Here is a 20,483-nt window from a genome sequence, read left to right as displayed (position 1 = left end):
TAAATGTTTTATTCCTAAACCTGAAACCAGGCAGGTAGAACCAATTTTCATTATATTTCCACATTCCAACTATTTTACACACTTCTGTTCCTCTTCTTCTCATTTTAATCCTAATACATGTGGGGAATGCCCTTTCCTGTTCCAGCGTGGCTGTGCCCCTGCAGAAAGCAAGGTCCAGAAAGACATGGTCTGACGAGGGAGGAACCCCTGAACCCCATCAAACACATTTGGGATTATTTGGAGTGCCGATTGCAAAGGTTCTCAATGCTCTTTTGGCGGAATGGGCACAAATTCCCACAGACACATTCCATCCGTCCTGTGGAAAGCTGTTCCGGAAGAATGGAGGCTGTTATAACCACAAGGGGGGGGGGCACTCCATATGATTGCCTGTGGTTTTGTAATTGGAATAGGGACAAGCTCAAGTAGGAGTGATGGTCAGGTGTCCACATACTTTTGGTCATATAGTGTGTATCTATATATTAATATATCTAAATAATTTTTTTTTAAATCCCCGCCCCCCGTGGGTGGTATGTGTCTTCCTGAAACCTTGGGTCTTCTACCATAGGCCTGGGTCCTGCACAGTATCTTAGCGGTTCCTAGCATTGCACTCTTCTGGACAAAGTATTCTGATGTTGTTCCTGGAATCTGTTGGAGCCACTCTCCCAGCTTAAGAGTCACAGCCCTGAACGCTCCTACAACCACTGGCCTTCACTCTCCACATCTCCTCTTGTTCTTGTTTCAAGCTCTGGTACTTCTCCAGCTTCTCATACTCCTTTTTCTTATACTTCTTTTCCCCGATGTTGCTGTTACTTGGCACTGCTACATCTATCACCACCGCTGTCTTCTGGTCCTTGTCTACCACCACAATGTCGGGTTGATTGGCCAGTACCTGCTTGTCATTCTGGATATGGAAGTCCCAAGGACTCTTAGTCCTGCTATTCTCCACAACCTTCTGCGGAATCTCCCATTTACAGATGTTCCTGTACACAATGCCAGCTACTTGGTTATGCCATTCAGTGTATGCTGTTTATTACATGTTACACCAGCCACAATGTATTGGACCATCTCAAAAGCTTTTCTACATATTCTGCACCTTGGGTCCTGTCTGGTCCGGTAGATGCCGGCCTCTATGGATCTGATGCTTAGTGGCTGCTCATGTGCTGCCATTATCAATGCCTCAGTGCTGTCCAGCCCTGTTCTGCCACCTCAGCTGTTTTTATATCTTTGTAACATATACATGTTTAGGGCTGTGGAGAGGGGTTTTCATTTCATTCTAAGAAATGAGGGTCCTAACCGTTAATAATTAGTAGAGTTTGAAAATATTGCAAAGCAGATTGCAATATATGCTCCATTATTACACTTTTTTAGGTAAGGCTATCCCTTTGTATATATCAGATGTGTCTCACTGAACATGCCTGCGGAGCAGCACTCTCCACGGTTGTCCTAGCTGTAAGTGAGATGACTTTCAGAGTTGCGTAAATTATTTTATTTGATCTTATTTGACATGTAAAACGTTTCGCTGCAATTTTCCATAATGGGTGAAAAACAAGTGTCTGTCTTCCACAGCTGCAGCCGGTTTGACTCAACCCCTATTATTAGGATCAATTTCAGGCACGTTATCTGCTGTGCATTTCCTCAGGAGTAATTGCATGTCAAAATATTACCTCTTACGGCGACCGCTTCTGCACTGAAATATTACGTGTCATGCAATATATATATTTTTTAACATGCGATTGAGCCACAATTTCATCTTGGTGTTCGGTAATTGTAGACCAGGCTTATATATGTTGTCTTATATATTTATTATACATCACCATGCCTGGGAAGTTTGAGGCTCCAGCTACCCAGAGCGCCCCTTGCAGGATGCGGCCAGGACGGCCCACTGATGGCGCACCTCCATTTGACAGGAAATTGGGCAGAGAGTGGGGCATGTCAGGACCCCGCTCCTTCAACCCGAAGGATTCGGGTGTCGACCTAGAAAACCGGACAACCATCATTCCCATTTCCTGTGAATAGTGTACCCATGTAAACTATATTTTGTTTTTTCAAAGAGAGATAGAACTTTCTTTTGATACCATAGTTACATGATTAGCCGAACATTTAGTATGAGTAATTTAGTAAAAATAGAGAAAAAATTTAAAAAAACCCTGTTTTCATATAGTTCTCTGAATCCTCATACAATTAGTTAAATTGACAGAAAATACCCTCAAAAGTTAACTGTTTAGTTGTCCTGATTTGGAAAATAGCCTTAGTTTGATAGAATTTCCATACTTTCCCACCAGGTATATGGCACATATTATAAGATGTACATTACGGTTTCAAAACTGTTTAATTTCTACATTTAGTATTCTGGGTTTGCAACTCTGACAGACACTTGATTGGATATTTTGTTTTAACTTACATGGAGCTTTGTGGTTACATGACCTTCTTTTGCACGATGGCCCTGCAATGTCCCATCAGCTGCAGGCAGGGCAATAACGTACATGGAACCACAGGGACAGTTGGCCAAGTCACAGCCAAGTGAGGGAAGCACTTAAGATTCCCATCAGCAATGCAACACACCTTGTTGTGCTTCACTCTGCTTCAATGTCAATTGGGGGGCACCTGGGGGCACAGCATGATGTAGGGACATGACCTCTGACCATACCCCACGCTCCAAGATAACTAGCTATGGCTCTGGTGGTAGGAAAGCGATCTTTCCCTACCCCTAACTTTCTGAGCCACCACCGGAGCTGACTGTAGGTGAATGTATTAGGGCTGCAACTAACGATTATTTTAATAATCGATTAGTTGGCCGATTATTTTTTCGATTAATCGATTAATCGGATAAAAAAAATGAATGTAAATTTTTCATTTATTTAAAATAATTTAATAAACAAATGATGTTAAATACAAACAGCAGAATAACTTTGATAATACATTTCTTGTCTTTATTTCCCAACCAGCCCCCCAATATATGCACATTTGAGCCCAGGCTTGCTACGCTGCCTCCCAGACATGCCATGCTGCCCCCCCCACATATGCCACGCTGCCTACCACAGCACTCCACGCTGCCTACCACAGCACTCCACGCTGCCTACCACAGCACTCCACGCTGCCTCCCACATCTGCCACTGTGCCTGATGCGCCTTATATCCCCTGATACCCCACTCCATCCTCCCCAGACATGCCACCCTGCCTCCCAGACATGCCACTCCTCTACCTCCAGATATGCCACTCTACCCCCAGATATGCCTTATACACCCTGATACACCACTCCGTCCTCCCCAGACATGCCACACTGCCCTCCCCACATATGCCTTATATACTGTATATGCCTTATACCCCCAGATATGTCACTTCACTGCCCCCAGGATTTAGATTCCCCTAAATTAACCCTAAACTCCCCATTAACCATAACTGCCCCTAAATTAACCCTTAACACCCCCTTAACCACAGCATCCCCTAAATTAACCCTAAAGACCCCATCAACCACAGCATCCCCTAAATTAACCCTAAACACACCATTAACCACAACTGCCTCAAATTAACCCCAAACACCCCATTAACCACAGCTGCTCCTAAATTAACCCTAAACACCCCATTAACCACAGCTGCTCCTAAATTAACCCTAAACACCCTATTAACCATAACTGCCCCTAAATTAACCCTAAACACCCCACTAACCATAACTGCCCCTAAATTAACCCCCACCTCCCCTAACTTTCAGTAGCCCAAATATATATATATATTACATACATATATATACATATATATATATATATATATATATATATATACACACACATTATATATATATATATATATATATATATATATATACACATATACTTACAGTTAGATGAGTGTCACAGCCATGTGGTTCTGGCCTGGAGAAGGAAGGGGCGGGGCCAGTTGTCACAGTGATTACAGGGAGGGGGAGTAAGTAGGAGCTGCTGCTGTGAGACGGTGAGTCAGACTAAACGGATTATATAATGAGGGGGATTTTTCAGAGCGTTTGCTCTGAAAAAACCCTCATTTTATAATCGATAATAATCGATTCAACTAATCGATAATGAAATTCGTTGCCAACGAATTTCATTATCGATTATTATCGATTTTATCGATTAGTTGTTGCAGCCCTAGAATGTATCTCCTTTAAGCCTAGGAGCTGGGGAGAAAAGAGGCAAATACATAGGGGATTCTGTAGGATCCTTTCACGCATTTGCAAGTAGGACCACATGGAAATTTATAGGGACCACTCAGCTATCATATGCATTAAGGTGCAAATGATGTCTGGAGACTCCCTTTAAATATGATTTCTGGAGAAGCAACTGACAGGGCTTAGTAGTCTCTGGCTGAATTTCAGTTGATTTAAGAAAAAAAATATATATTATTCTTGAGTGTGCAGAATGTTTCCAATAATTGGCACCTTATATTTTTAGAGTGATTCAGGGTATTCTACCTGTACATGCTTCTTTCATTGCTGGAAATTATTGTTTTATTCTGAAATATGGAGTGCACCTTTCTATAATTTATGAAATATTATTAAAAATGGCAAGTAAACCATATTTGGATATATATATATATATATGTATGTTTCTGTATGTACGTTTATATGTCTGACAGCTGGGATGTTATTGGTTTCTAGAAAATTGTTATACACTGATCAAGTGTTATTTGGAAAAATTAGATGACTGATCTACTCTGTGTTTCCAATAACTCTTTTTGATATCTAAATTACAGTAATTTTCTGAAGATAATAGCAGTTTATATAGTTGTTCAAAGGCAATCCACATAGCTATAAGAAAGAGTTAAAGGTTCTGCAGACATAGAGGTATTGAAGCAATTTAACAGAAGCCTGGAATCTCTATGACTCACCGTTTCCATAATCCGCTCATGGCAGGAGTCAATAAACATTTCACCAGTTCAATCCTGTAAGTGTCAGTTTGAAATCAGTAGCAAATGAGTTGATCTTCAGATGGTCAAGCTGTCTTCTTCTTGGCTTCAGAGTCCATCCAGAAATGTCATGGTTAGACAAAACCCATATTTTCACCAAGTTAATGGTAAATATTTGTTCTTCTGTCAAAGGATAGTATAAATCAAATGATTGCCTGAAGCAGGCTGGAACAGTTGGCAACATTTAGCTCAGGTGGCCAAGCCCAGCCACATTGGCTTCTAAAACACTAGCATGGCTGCACAGCACACATTCACTATAATAGACAACAAAAAAACATATAAAGAGTACAGAAAGGACCAAGTCAGGGTAAAAATGCTGCCTAAAATCCTTTTTTTACTGTAGCCTGTTGGCCATAAGTGGAATTGCAAGCAAAAAACAACAACACTGGTTATGGTCCTAGATATTAAAATTGGAATAGCTGAACGGGCAACTGCTGTTTAGTATATTTGAGTGTCATAATTTGTTTGTGTAAAGCCATTCCTAGGATATCCCTACAGTGCTGCAAATGGTTGGTGAAACCACCTGATGACCTCACAGTTTGAAATCAGACTACAGACAGCAGTCTGCTACTAAAAGGAAAATTATTTAGGAGGGTCAGCTGAGAAAATTCAAGTTGTGCCTACCTCCTAAATGACTCAGCACTGAATAACAAAAGGGACAGCACAGATTTACGTAAAATATATATTTTTTACATGTCTTTTTATTGAACACTTTACATGGTTATACATATGGTAACAATATTGACCTAGTATGACATAACAAAAATAGGCAGTATGCATTGGTTCCATAATTATCATCTCTTTAACCTTTTTTTTGTACGTGGAGGACGTCAGATAATGTGCAATGTAAAAGGCATCCGCTTGTGGAGATTTATTACAACAGAATAACGTAACCCAATAAACAATCAACCTGTCTCCCTTTCTCCATCCAACAGTCCAGTCTAATTGGAAAAATAAAATGACTAAGATCCGCCTCCAGACTCCCCCCCCCCTATATTTAGTTCTTCTGTAATGGTGTCATGAGGGCATATTAAAACATATCTATTATGCCGGTCTTAACAGTATTGTCAAATGTGTCAATGAACCCACCCCAGATTTGAAAAACTTTCTGTTCCTTGTCCAGATTGCCCTCCAACCAGTCCATTCTCATGGCATATAGCAATGGGAGGGGGTGTATCATGTATCCATTGAGTTAAAAACACCTTCCTAGCTGCTGCCATAAATATTCTCATGCTTGCCCTGTTGCCTCAAAAGTGTTCATCTACAACCCCTATAATGGCTAGCTCTGGTGTTATTTGCTGTAGTGGTATTCCCACTTGCTTAAAAAAAGCCAAAGTCTGTGCCCAGAACTGTTTTATCTACGGGCACTGCCAAAAGCATTGGAACATATCCGCTTTCTTATCTCTGATCCTCTTTTATTTTATTAAATTTGATTTATATTTATCGTGGAGGCATAAAGACCCTTAGTCTTTGAGATGTTAATATTAGGGAGATCCCGCTGAGGTTGGGGGGCGGACAAATGGGGAAACTGGGTGGGGAGTGGGGCGTGTCAAGACCCCGCCCCCACGACCCAGAGGTTTCGTGTCTTGACCCAGAGAAGCGGAGCTTCATTCGGCAATCTCCGGGTCAAACCCGGAGAGTTCTCAGGTATGCAGATGGGAAAGGATTAGGTAAGTAACGCTTAAATGTAAACTAGCTGAGTCATTCTCAATACACGTACAGGGTGAAAACACAACGTATTACAATTTAACGCCTGCAAGTAAATATGCAATTTTTATCCTAATAATATTCCTAAAATGGGGGTCCAGCATCCATTGCAGGGGTCTACTTCAGAAAGTGTGTATTTTATATTTTTATAGATAATGTTATAGCCTGATTAACTGTCTCATTCAAAGCAGTTGGCTGAAATTTTTGATTTTTTATGTCCTAAAGTGATGAGAGAAAAGCTTTATCTTTATCAGAGCAATATCCAGCTGACCTTAATGGTGATTTTGGCAAAGAAATGCAACATTTACCCTCAGTACATAAAGCAAATTCTGTAAATGCACGGTTAAAGCCATTAGATCTGTTGAGTACAGACTTGGTGATCTGTTTCCAAATATTTGTCTTTGCTTAAGAATACTATTAACAATTCCAGAAACAGTAGCTTCTGGGGAGATGTCATTTAGCAAACTAAAGCTAATTAAGAATTATTTAAGGTCTACAATGTCTCAGAAACATCTTGTGGTCCTCGCCAGGCTAAGTATTGAATCAAACATTGCCAGGACAAATTATTTTCATGCTGTGATTCAAACTTTTTCACAAAGAGACCAGGAAAGCTCTTTTTTTAAATGTAAATAGTACGATTAGCTTTATTTACGACTACTGATGACTTCTGATGATCCGATCTGCATTGCAATATAAAATGATGTCTCAATGTGAATTGTTTCTCCTTATCTGTATTGTAACATAAACAAACACTTCAAATCAAATGTACTTTCTTATCTCTGATCCTCTTTTATTTTATTAAATTTGATTTATATTTATCGTGGAGGCAGTATAAGAACATATGGCCTTAAATACAGAACATTAACAAAGTGCTCCATTCCACCCCTCTCCTGCTTGTATCTAGAGATTGATTGGAACATAAAGTGAAGGACCATCATGTCAAGAGTAAAGCAGGAGGGAAGTCCACCACCCACTTCATTGAAGCATAAACGCGTTCCCAAAAATCATCAGATGTGACTATAAGGCTAGGTTTCCACTTGGGTTTTTGTCCGGCGTTTTTTTCTTGATGAAAAACGCCAGGAAAACTGCCAAGAAAACTGCCACTGCATTTACCTGCGTTTTGGCGTTTTTTCTGCAGTTTTTTCTGGCGTTTTAGCCTTTCTGTGGAAATTGCTTTTTTTGACCTTAGGCAGTTTTTCCAGCCTTTACAAGTTAGAAGTTTCACCCAGCTAAAAGGGATTAGGATAAATGGCAAGTATCTGCCCTCTCCTGATGTCATTTACTTGGTAGACCCTTTTGTCTCTTTTCTGTGGTTTGTAAGGCATGCTTTATTTCGAATGTCTGCTCCTCTGGTTAGATTGGCCCCAAATGATGGTGCAAATTGTTTGCTGTTGCTTTTGGCACGCAGGATCCGGTCGCGTATGTTTGTTTGTAATGGCATGTTTGTTCCAAATGGTGTAAAATTCAATATGAACCAGTCCAGGACTTTGTTTTGTGTGAAACTGTTTGTTTTCAGCCTATTTCTCGTAGGACACACAGATACTGGGTCCATCCTCTGCATTGTAACTGTGGAAAAAACGCCATAAAAAAACGCCAAGGCAATAAACCTACATGGCTTTTTCATGGCGTTTTTTCTCTCCCATAGACTTCTATTGGAGAAAAAAAGCCAAGATTTCTTGCAAAAAACGCCAGAGTGTCAACATGCTGCGATTTTGAAAAACTGCCACAGAGCCCAAAAAAGCAGAAAAACGCCAAAGAGGACTGAAAAAACGCCAAACAGAAAAACGCCAAGTGGAAATGGCATTTTGCGATTTCCTATTGAAGAACAGCTAACATCTGGCTGCAGCCGTTTTTCACAAAAAAAACGCCAGGTGGCGCTATTGGCGTTTTTATAGGCGTTTTTAGCCAAAAAAAAACAAATGGAAACCTAGCCTTACTCCAGTGTCCGCTCCACCCCTGGGAACATCCCATGCAAGGGCTGTGTGGTGTTATACCAAAACGCTAGTATCTTGTAAGCTGTTAAGAGAAGTACTTACCTGTCCATCCAGGAGACTCAGAAATGTAAAAAAAAAAGAAAATAAAAAAGTAATAAATGACAAAACTAAAAAAGTGTGCTAACAGGTTGCCAGCTGATCTATAATTACAGTACAGCTAGCCACCTCCCCCACTGGCAAATACAATCAATAACATTTACACACAAACAAATACACAAATAAAATGCTTAAAATGCTAAAAATATCTTACAAAAGCATACTTGTTAAAATTTAACTTTTGTTATACAAACTATGTTTGTGTAGTGTATTGTTTAAACCTTTATTTTCTGTGTACCTTGCCCTATTCTGTCAAGCTGAATCTGTCATGTAGTGTGCCGTGTGGATTTTAAAAAATATACAAAAACCTATGCATGTGGGGTATTTCTGTAATATAGAGATCCGGTTGAATGCATTTTGGTGTGTTTCTCTGCAGTTACATGTAATCTGTGCAAACAAGCCTAAAAACAAGGTTGGTGGGAAAAAAGCAAAGAAAATTAAGATCACGGCTCCCTTTGGTGACTCACTGGTTGCACAATAAGTGTCTAGTTGCTGTTAGTAAAATACCCTGGGTTTTCTTCTCTTCAAAAAATATATACTTTTGTAGGGGTGTTTTGAGCTGGTTGGCTACTAAACTGTCCCAAATGAGACATAGGCTTCAGAAAATGTAACCCCTTCAGTCCCCTATGGACGTAACGGTACGTCCATAAATCGCATTTAAAGAAACCCCTTTGGACGTACCGTTACGTCCTGACCTTCTTGCAGCTGCAGGCATCGCTTGACAGCCTGGACTCCCCACCTGTCAGCAGAAGCAGAATGAACGTTGGAAAACTGTTACATTTTTAAATGCCCGATCTAGTGATCGGGCATTCCCTTCCAGGTCGCTTCACTGCTGACGTCACCCGGAAGGTCATTGGAGGACAGGATATCCCCTGCTGGGATATCCGATGGGTCCGATGAGACACAGATCACAGACACTGTGATCTCTATGCAAGTCTCACTCTTCTCCCATGCTGAAAAACGAATCAGCAAAAAAAAAAAAAAATTGTTAGTGATTTACAAATAAATTTTAAAAAAATCACTAAGATAAAATAATAATAATAAAAAACAATAAAGTGAGCTTTATGATTCATTGTGACATCACCTCTAATCATACTGCACTGATGCAGCTAAAAAAGTTTGGCCAGGTTTCTCTGCCGTAACACATACCCTGTGCAAAAAAATCTAAGCAACACAGAAGTGTTGGTGAAAAAAAGCGCAGGAAATAATTTCTGCGGCCGCCTTTGACAGTGATTGGTGGCCAAATAGCTGCATGAAGAGTGCCCACATACCCCTGATCCGATAGTCTGGGTTGTCTGCTTTACAGAAATATATACTTTTGTGGGTATTTTTGGTTTATTTGTTTAAAATTAGAGTTGCAATCCTATCATACCTAATGTAAAAATTCTACGAAAAATGTACACCTTATAGTATGTTCCCTATAAGTTCTTGGAAAGTATGGAAATTTTACATAAATTAGGTATTTATGAAATCAGGACACCTGAATTGATAAACTTGGAGGGGATTTTCCATCACTTTACCTAATTTTGCGAGGATTCAGAGGGGAAAATATATATATATAAAAATAGTTTTTTTTAATTTTCGCTAGTTTTTACTAAATTTCTCAGCCTAAATTTTCAGCTAATCATCTAACTATGGTATCAAAAGAAAGGTCTATCTCTCGTTGAAAAAACTATATATAGTGTACATGGGTACACTATTCACAGGAAGGGAGAATAATCGCTGAACCAACATAGCGCAAAATGGCTAAATTGCTCCGGGACTTGAGGTACCAAAAACCCCTGGGACTGAAGGGGTTAAACTTCCTCGCTGTAGATGCTAAGAAACTCTAAGAAAAAAAAGGAATATCAAAAGAATACACAGTTGATTATAAGTGGTAAGCAAATGACCCATGTGAAATAGCCTAGGTTGTCTGCTTTTTAAAAATATGTAGTTTGGGAAAAATGCAGTTTACAAAACGCACCTTCTAATAGTTGTCTGTAAATGCCATAGAAAGCCATACTTGTCCGTGGAAAAAAATCAATATAAAGTTTTGGTGGATACACAAAGTGATAAAGCCGACGATTGCTGATGAAGAAAGATACTGACAACAATGTTGTCCTCATGTGTAACAAAGGAGTTCAACACCCCTCCTATATGCTTTTACATGAACTATTTCACATGGTTAGTATGGCTAGTAATGCCTTTATACCTCGCAAGCACTGGTTTAATTCTGAATCTGCTCTTAAGAGCTTAAAGTCAGGTATGGCCAAATACCTTTTAAACCAGGAGTAGTCCTTGGGCAACTGAGACACTACAGCCACATTCTCAGTGTCGGTTAGTAACGAGGTGATGTAACATCCCGTGAAATGAAACACTGCTGCTTACTCCCAAAAACACATCTCTAATGTGTTATTCTTGTTCTTAGCGTGTGACACAAAATGTTCATAGTAAGTGGAAGTTTGTGTGAAATAATTGAAGAATGGAAGGTGACTGACAGACAATGTAATTGTGTCAGGAACTAATAGGTTTTTGCTTCTCGGAACTAGCTTTCAAAGTTACTGCCAGGTGCTGCATGTGCTGGTCGTGTTCTGTGTAACTTCCACGATGCCTTGTGGCCAAATATCGCTGCATGCCTAGGAGGCACATGCCACACTATTCTTCACTAAAGGACCATGTAAGAAAAGGTAGACTAGACGGCTCAAATGACTCTTATCGACTTTCAAATTCAAGGTTTCCAGTTTTACCTGGATATGAACTCTAACTAGGACCTATCTACGGTGTTTATTTTTCTAGGAATACGTAGTAAATAAAGCGTTTTTATGTTGTTAGGATCACTTATACTTGTTCACCAACAAGGCGACTACAGCGGCTTAACTCAGAGCTTCTGTAGCAGCCAGACACAGCTATACTTTCTCAGTGTACGGATTCACATAGATCCTTTGAGATCTGCATTCTGCGGAAATGGAGGTGATGATGACCTAACATATATTCAGAATAAGAATGCATTAAAGGCCATGTAAAACCAGGTGATGTAACAATCCTGAATGTTGTTCTAGCAATGATCTGTAAATTGACAGAAAAAGAACACCAGAGTGCATTCTTGACATGGGTCAAAATACGAAAGCATCCCTATGTGGCTTGGTCTGAATAATTTTATATCTAGTTTCATTATAAATATATAAATCTACCGCTGAAATAAAATGCTCCTCATCTGTGGTCTCAAACACAGCATATGTGGGTTTTCACCACTACCATGTACAAGTGGACAAGTAAGATTGGTATAGATTAAGCCTGGGGGCCGTGTTCAACCATTTTCATAACGCTGGTATTGCATACTGAAGGGACAGTCCGGCCATCATATGCTGTGTCCTTTTAAGTTTTCAAGGTGTCTCTCTTGGAAATGAATGGGGCATTCTGCAGATATCCATTTCCCCCTTTTCCCACCCCCTAGCTATATGCTGCATCAGGGGAAGTAAACTGTCCCTTTAATGTTACTGTTTCGCTTCTTCCTTTAAGTGGTTAGTAATGTCCTAATACCAATGGATTATTTCAAACATTTCACTTCAATGTTGCTTCAAAATAAAGCTTTGCACTTCTGCAAATAGAGTGAGAAAGCATATTTTAGCGTGTTTAGACACTCACAAACCCGCAGCATAAATACCTAATCTTAAACTTCTACCTTCCATACAGACCTCAAGACCAGCAGCGTGTTAGTTTGGAGGTACTGATGCTTATGAAGAGTCGTCCCTTCGCATGACACCGGGAGTCATTTAAATAAGAGGACACTTTAGGTGACACTTTATTTACCTCTTAGTTCATTACACTGATAAACCTCAGCCCCTGAATGTCAATAACCATTCCCCAAAATTACGATTATTTGGCAGCCGTCAATCCCAAAAACAAAAAAAAAATGTTCGAGATCAGGTTAATAATTCTGTGTTCATCCAGGAAATGTTCGATGTCTACGCTGATGTGGTAGAGACAGGTATAGGAACTATGCAGAGATCATTATACATCTATACAATACTGCCATTTGCTTTAATTAGAATGCATTGCTTACATTAAAGGGTTTGGTAATCTGGCACAGCTATTCATCCACCCCAAGAATATATGTGATCTATATTGGATTGAGAGCAGAGGTCACCCGGGGACACGCAAACACATAGGGAATGACCGGGTTGCACAAGGAGTGTTTATACAGACAACAGATGACCGCGAACTTGCAACCAAAGCAAAGTTCTGTATTGGTGAATGTGTTTGTGGAGTTCCAGTCATACCGCACAGATGGAACGTGGTTATGTCTCCGGTACGGCCAGTAATGACTTACAACCAAGACACATCGGAGGCATATAGTGTATTCTATTACAACAAACTGCCACATCCTCTATGACGGTACAGCAGAGTATTCACTATGATAGCCAATGTTCAATTCACCAATGTCGTTATTCATTATAAAAAGGTAGCGACACGGCAGGTCCTGTATATTGAATAGTTAGAAACAGTAAGATTTTGTCAAAGCCCACTTCACTGATTGGCTTATGCATTATACAGGGCCAGCGCACTGCAGGAGAAACTTGTCCAGGATGGCCCTCCATAATAAACAGCAGTGAATAAATGCCAGTGCCTACCATGTTCATTTCAGTCTGTTACTCTGAAATATACATTTCAAGCCTATGTCTGCACGGACGTCTTCAAGAATGCTTTTTAACATATTTCACCAATTGATTCCTTTTTATTATTGTAGCGCATTTCATCCCAAAGATGATTTGCACATTATGATGAAAGACAAGCTGTTGGGCTATTGTGTATCTCTGAAATATACCGAACTGCTCTGGACACAATGGGCAGAAAGCAGAAGACCACTGTGATTCTCGTCAGCAAAGTTGAACTTGATGGGTTTGCGCCTTTGTTGTGTTATTATGAATTAAAAAAATATTTGTCAAATATTTGTTTTATTCCTAATGCTTTAGAACATCTTTCTTTTTGCTTATATTTCATTATTTTTTTTCCCTTTTCTCTTTGTGGGAAATAAAGTCAGGATGTACCAGTAGATCCTAATAGGCATCTTAGCACAGCTTTATAGGACTTTTGGAATTTAAGAATATTCAGTTGGCAAAAGAGTTCGCTAAGGATGTGTTTAGCTGTGAACACAGGCCGGGGCAGAAAGCACTTGGATGGTAACACAACTGAGGAGGCGCGAAAGAATGCCAGGGGAATTCAGCAATGCTAACAAGATACTCAGAGAAAATAAGGGCCGAACGTACTCCGAATTTCCCCAATACTGCTGAAACATCTTGTAAAACACAGAAATCATTCACAAATTCAAAGCTCAACGCAGGTCCATCTTCTACTTCGTTACTCTGCTGTATATCTATGCACCTTGGTAAAAAACACAGTAATTAAATGAAATACAGACATCCATAGATACGCTCACACAGTTATATATTTAGTAAGGGAGGAGTTTAAGGCTAACGAAAAAAAAATTCTCCGTGAAATTGCAATGGATATACATACAGTTGTGTGAAAAAGAAAAGTACACCCTATTTGGATTCTATGGTTTTACATATCAGGACAAACAATGATTTGTTCCTTAGCAGGTCTAAAAATTAGGTAAATACAATCTCAGATGAACTATAACATATGTTATGTCCAGATATGTAAATCCACAGAATTCAAAGAAGTGTACTTTCTTTTTCATTTTATCATATCACTTAGAAAGTCTATGGTAACCTATGTTAATGTTTAAAAGGATTGCAGGGAAGCAGCTGGATTTCTTATGACAAAAGGCTATATAATTAGGGTTCTAGGACATGGAGATATATGCAATAAAAAGACAGATTAAAGAGGAAAACAGAGACGCCTCATAAAAGCCCAACAACAAATTGTTTCCGGATTATACAATATTTACAATGGTATTTTTAAGATGGGGTAGGTACACTAGACCCTTTTTAATTTACATTAGCCCAGACGTCTCTCTCCTGAGACCCGGCATATGTCGTCAAACAGTTACAAGGGAGATTTACCAGTGCACAGGGGACCCTGAATGACAAATAGGGCAACGGGCACCCCTGTTATGTGGCTGAGGGGGCTGACAGACCGGCTACCCCTAGTCTCAAGAATCCCTACCTGCACATACGGAAAACGGCCAGCAGAGCACACAACATTATACGTTTCTAAAATAATGAGGCATTTAACAAGTTCTATGTTTGTCACAGACCCAGAGTGTGGGTGAAATTAACGTTTTTTGTTTTTTTTACTCTTCTGACAAAAAAAGACTTAAGACTGAAGATCAGATCACTAAAAAGGCACATTTCACACCTGTTTGAATCTATGAGAAGCACAGACCAGTCCAAAACCTCTCTGATGCGCAAAGGTTCACAAAACACATAATATTTCTCAATGAGGCCTCCTGCTCTCAGATGCCACGGACACTACGAGTTATACCTTAGAACATTTAGATTTTCTATTTTGTTGTGGTTACTATTCTTGTTGGCTTCGACAATCCTAATAATTACTGCTGTTGTCAGCGATTACAAAAAATAGAATCCGTGAGGGAAGTAAGACAAAATTTGCCAGCCTTGTTATAGATAACTGAGGCATAAAACAAAACATCTGTCATCGACCTATAGCTCCTATCACTTGCTGGGAGAAGAGGTTCCACAACAGAAAGACGGGAGGTAGCCAAGAGCAGGCTGCACTGTAGTCATATACTGCTATGAAAACAAACTGGAGAGGCAGGAGCACACCAAGGGGGGGACAGAGACTGAGGGTCAATAGGAGATACACAAACAAGTGATTTAGGAACTCCTTTAGTGTGAAACCCTTGTTCTTCAGCTGCACGGAACTTTTGTCAATCCCAGATAACAGCCAAAATGTGGCCGTGGTAATACTGTACTTATATTTCACACAGTGAACAGGGCATGACACAGACAAATACATAATTGCAATGAATGTTTAAAGAATGATATAATTTGCCACCAAATAACGTTAATACATACCTTGCTATTAAGTAGTCTACTTTCAACATTAGCACCTTCGCTAAAATACTGGAATCTCTGATAAGGTAGCGCAAGGCCCTGAGTCCAGCAGCTCGCACTTCCTTCGCTTCATTTAACAAAGCTAATCGCAAACTGAAAAAAAAGAGAAAAAGAAAACAATTTTTAACATCCACAATCAAAAGGGTTTTTAAATATACTTCATACATGTACTGAGAGGTGTAGAATATGTTGAGGAACTTTTTTTTTGTTTTGTTTTGAACAGACCCCGCAAGATTATAGACATAAAAACCCTTATAATACTAATGGCATTTGCTTAAGATTAACCTTTTAAATGTGGGGTGGCATAAATTGGCAAGAATATTTGTACTTAAATGCAGTTTTTTTATACAAGGCAAAGCTAATTGCAAGACAAACTACTGCGTCCAGAAGGTGGTGAAGGTGGTGTGGTGGCCATCCAAGGGGTCGGCAGGCTGATTAATAGATGATAGATTGCGGCACTTACCAAATAATTATGTGTTCGTACATAAAACCAAATTTTTCTTCGCTGTGGCCAACTTTGCATAGAAGCTGGAAAAGAAAAGAATATACTTTTTAGAAACTATAAACAGACATGTCAGTTGGTTCACTTACCAGAGAAAAAAAAATAACTCCAGGAATAAAATTCCGACGCTCCTAAATAATGCAATGAAACAAAACCTATAAATAAGCGTTGTATCTGGATATAAAATGTATTAGGCATTTGCAAAGAACCCATCCGACGCCAGAAAAATAAGTGATTTAGGTAATTAAGTTCCAAAAGCATGAAGATACAAAATAAACAAATAGGTAGCACCGCAGACCGACTGAAGACAAGATGCCTTGGGCTCAGATCAATGCCCTAAAACTGAAACTTATGCAGAAAATAAAAAGCATACTCAAAAGTTAACTTAATTTGAAGGGCTGACCCCATCATTACATACCTATTCTTACAAGCATAGGATAATAACTAAAGGACAGTCTTTGGAGGAAGAGACTTCATTAGCATCGCCATTAAGCATCCGCTCAGTGTGGTGTTTGAGCTAGGAAAGTCACCCAAAACATCAAGACTGACAATGGCATCCACCAGATCTTCAGATTATTTTATTGGGAGTTTATTGGAACATAAAGTAGATAAAACCAGGTTTTTGTCAATGCTGATCTACATTTCCATATTCCACACTGGGATTATACTCCAGGAAAAAAAATATTTTCTATGATGGGAGTTCCTGTTTAACTGTATACTTGAGGCAAGTACCTACTCCTTATCCTCTATTTTTGAAGCTAGTACTTGTGACCTGGAAGCCCCCGGGAAATCAAAATACTGCACCCATAAAAAATAAATATGCAGACCACATATTGCCTAAAAAGCCATTAAATGCAGCTTTATTTATCTTTAACAATGGATGGTTTATGTATGAGGTATCCGATGTCCACAATGGTTATTGCGGCCCCTTCAAGTCTGAAGTCTGACTGGGAAAGGAGATGCTCAACTGTAGTGAATGCTCTATTTACAGCATGTGAGGAAAGCGGGATGTAAGCAAAACATTTTCCCGCTCTTCAAGTTATCATAACCCACTTAGCACACATCGTTAGTTACCTTACTTACAAAATGAGTATGGCCCAAGATTTAAACACACTTGGTTTTAAAGTCTGGTTAAAAGTCTGTTCACTCAACTGAATCACTTTCCAGATGGGGCAGGAACGCAGATCAGTTAGAGGGAGAGGGGTTCCCCTCAAAGCATAGCGATGGCACCAGGCTCCGATCTGGGGATCAGTGGGGTCTTCCATGACGTTTCTTAATGTATAATTCAGCTGGCCCATCAGACAGTGTAATAAACAATATGTTCCACTGGACTAAAAAGAGTTTCTGTTCTTTGCTACCCTGGAGAACTTTATTTTAGGCTTTTGTGCCACTTAAGCACCAAAATATTACTAGGTTCAAACCTTACCCTGTACACCTTCTCTAGTCAAATGCAGACGCTCTAATAATGTTCACCATGAGACCACGTGAAAAGCCTTGTGAATCGTATGAAAGAGGCAGCGCTGTAGAACAAGTAAACACAGGACATAAATCATGCATTATATAACAACGGAGGGCCACGCTCAAACGAGCCTACAACGAAGAAGATACGTGACTAACGGCAAACGCCAACGCAATGTATTCAGTCAAGAATTAAAGTTTAAAACATTACAGTTGTGGTCTTTCATGTAAGAATCTTGAACATATCCCTCTTTCCTGTTAACCCCTTAACGACCTTTGCCAGTTCAGGACCGTCACGGAAAAACAGTCACTTAACGACCTTTGACGGTCCTGAACCGTCAAAAAATTAAATAAGCTTAGACGATCACTTTCAACGATCACTTTCTTCGCTTAAACGGCGTTGCTGTAATGCCTTGACGTCGAGGCATTCAGTAACGCCGAGATCGGTATCAGGGGCCATGTCTGGCCCCTCCCCGGGCGTCAACATCCGCCAAACATTGTATGGCGGCGGACACCCGTTTTAAAAGAGTTTAGGAGGTGGTCAACGATCAGGAGGCATTCAGCGACACCAAACACTTACCCCAGGACGGGCAGTGATGTCACCAGAGGAACCATCCAGTACCAGCAAAATGTGTAAAAAAAAAATAAACAAAATTAAAAAAAATAAAATAAAATAAAGTTTATTATTTTGAGCAAGTTTCTAAAAAAACTCTCAACATACAAAGAGTTAAAATAAAAGCACTTCAAATAACCAAGGGGTGTCTAAGTTAATAAAAAATGGCTTGATGGGGTAAATTGGAGTGGCCGGGCTCAAAGATGGGGTATAGGTACAGACTGACCAAAATAGAGAAAAAAAGCGCACTTCCCAAATATGGGATTTTAAATCTCAAACAACCCGACAAACCCATGCATGTGGGGTATCACTGCACTCGGGAGATGTTGTTGAACACACATTGGGGGGTTGTTTGATAGTGACCAGGAGCTATGAATTAATTCCTGAAGTACAATTTGTGTGGGAAAAAATAAAAAATTAAATTTTGGGAAAGGCGGGTGGTAGAATCTCATGCATAAAAGGGTTAAAATACCAGCATTTGAAATACTTTGTGGTGTCTAGTTTTCAAAAATATATGGTTTGATGGGGTAAATTGAAGTAGTCGGCTTCAACGATGTTCCAAAGAGGATATAGAGGCAGAATGACCAAATGACTACCTGAATTACGCATGTCCCAAAAGTAGCCTTTTACCAGCCAAACAATCTGACAAACCTATGCATGTGGGGTATCACCATACTCAGAAGATGTTGCTGAACACATATTGGAGTGTTGTTTGACAGTGACATATACCAGGACCTTTATATTTATAACTAAATTACAATTCGTCTGAAAAAAAAAAAAAAAATACTATTACAAAGTTTGACAAAGTGTGGTTGTATAATTGGTGCATGGAAAGGGTTAAAATACCAGCATTTGAAATACCCTGGGGTGTCTGTTTTTCAAAAATATATGGTTTGATGGGGATTAATTGAGTTAACTGGCTTCAAAGATGTTCCAAAGAGGAGATGGAGGCAGAATTAATGTTTGGAAATCATAAAACGCTACTTGTACTTATTGCCCAATAACTAACAAAAAACAGCAAAAAAACATAAAAACATTGGGTATTTCTAAACTCAGGACAAATAGTAGAATCTATTTAGCTAGTTTTTTTTACTTCCTTTTGTAGGTGAGTAAAAGATTTTTCAAAGAAAAGTCATAAAAGGTGTTTTGTTTTCAAATTTTCACCATGTTTTATTATTTTTTTTATAGTAAATAAGGTGATATGATCAAAACATATGGTATCTGAAGAAAGCCCATCTTGCCCTGAAAAAACAATATATAACATGTGTGGGTACACTAAATGGGTGAGGAGAAAATTACAGCTGAACACAAGCACCGCAAAAGTGTTAAAACAGCCTCGGTCCCACAGGGTACAAAAAGAAAAAGTGAGCCCGGTCCTTAAGGGGTTAATTGGTGTAAACAGCTGCTTATAAACGCATGAGAACATGAATTAAAAGGGTACTGGTGGCGTTCCACCGAGGACAGGAAACAGTATGAATGGTGTTACATTGTAGAAATGATACATTGCAGATCTCTTCTGAGGCTGTAACATTGTTGTTATGCTGTGTTTTAGTTGATATCACTTTGTACGGTTTGCCATAACAGATCATCTATAACTTTACTGGCGTTCATATTATTCCATCGGAGAAGCAATTAGTACGTTTTTGATACTTGTTGCAGAAAAAAGATGCTGAAATAAAAACCTTGGCCCATGTGTTTCAGGCCCCATTTATTAATATACAGTGTCTGGGTAATAGGGCACTTTAGCAAGCAATGCATTGCCAAGTGTCATCACACAACTCAGAAGTACGAGGCTAAGGATACAGAATAATTGATGTGCTTTTAGACAGAGGCAAGAATGTGCTAATATATACTAAATATAGCATTAAATGAAAGGGCCCCGGGTGGGACGTATGCCAAGGGATGGGACAGAACACGCTCAGCAGCCTGGAATTCTACAATCTCTTCAGAAATGACTAAGCCTTTGGTATGAAAAACGACTGAGCTCATCGGCATTCCGACTATTCCGCAGCATCCATCACTTGTTGTTCACCCACTTAGGTGGAAACCAGTTTCACTTCTTCCAGCCAGAGCCCTCGTAATGAACAAAATCACTAACAGAAATGTATTTCATACAAGGCCGTAGAGCCGCTATACACCAAGCACGGGTTTTCTGA

This window comes from Spea bombifrons, chromosome 1 (assembly GCF_027358695.1).
Source record: "Spea bombifrons isolate aSpeBom1 chromosome 1, aSpeBom1.2.pri, whole genome shotgun sequence".
NCBI classification, from domain to species: domain Eukaryota; kingdom Metazoa; phylum Chordata; class Amphibia; order Anura; family Pelobatidae; genus Spea; species Spea bombifrons.
This window is presented reverse-complemented; position numbering follows the sequence as displayed.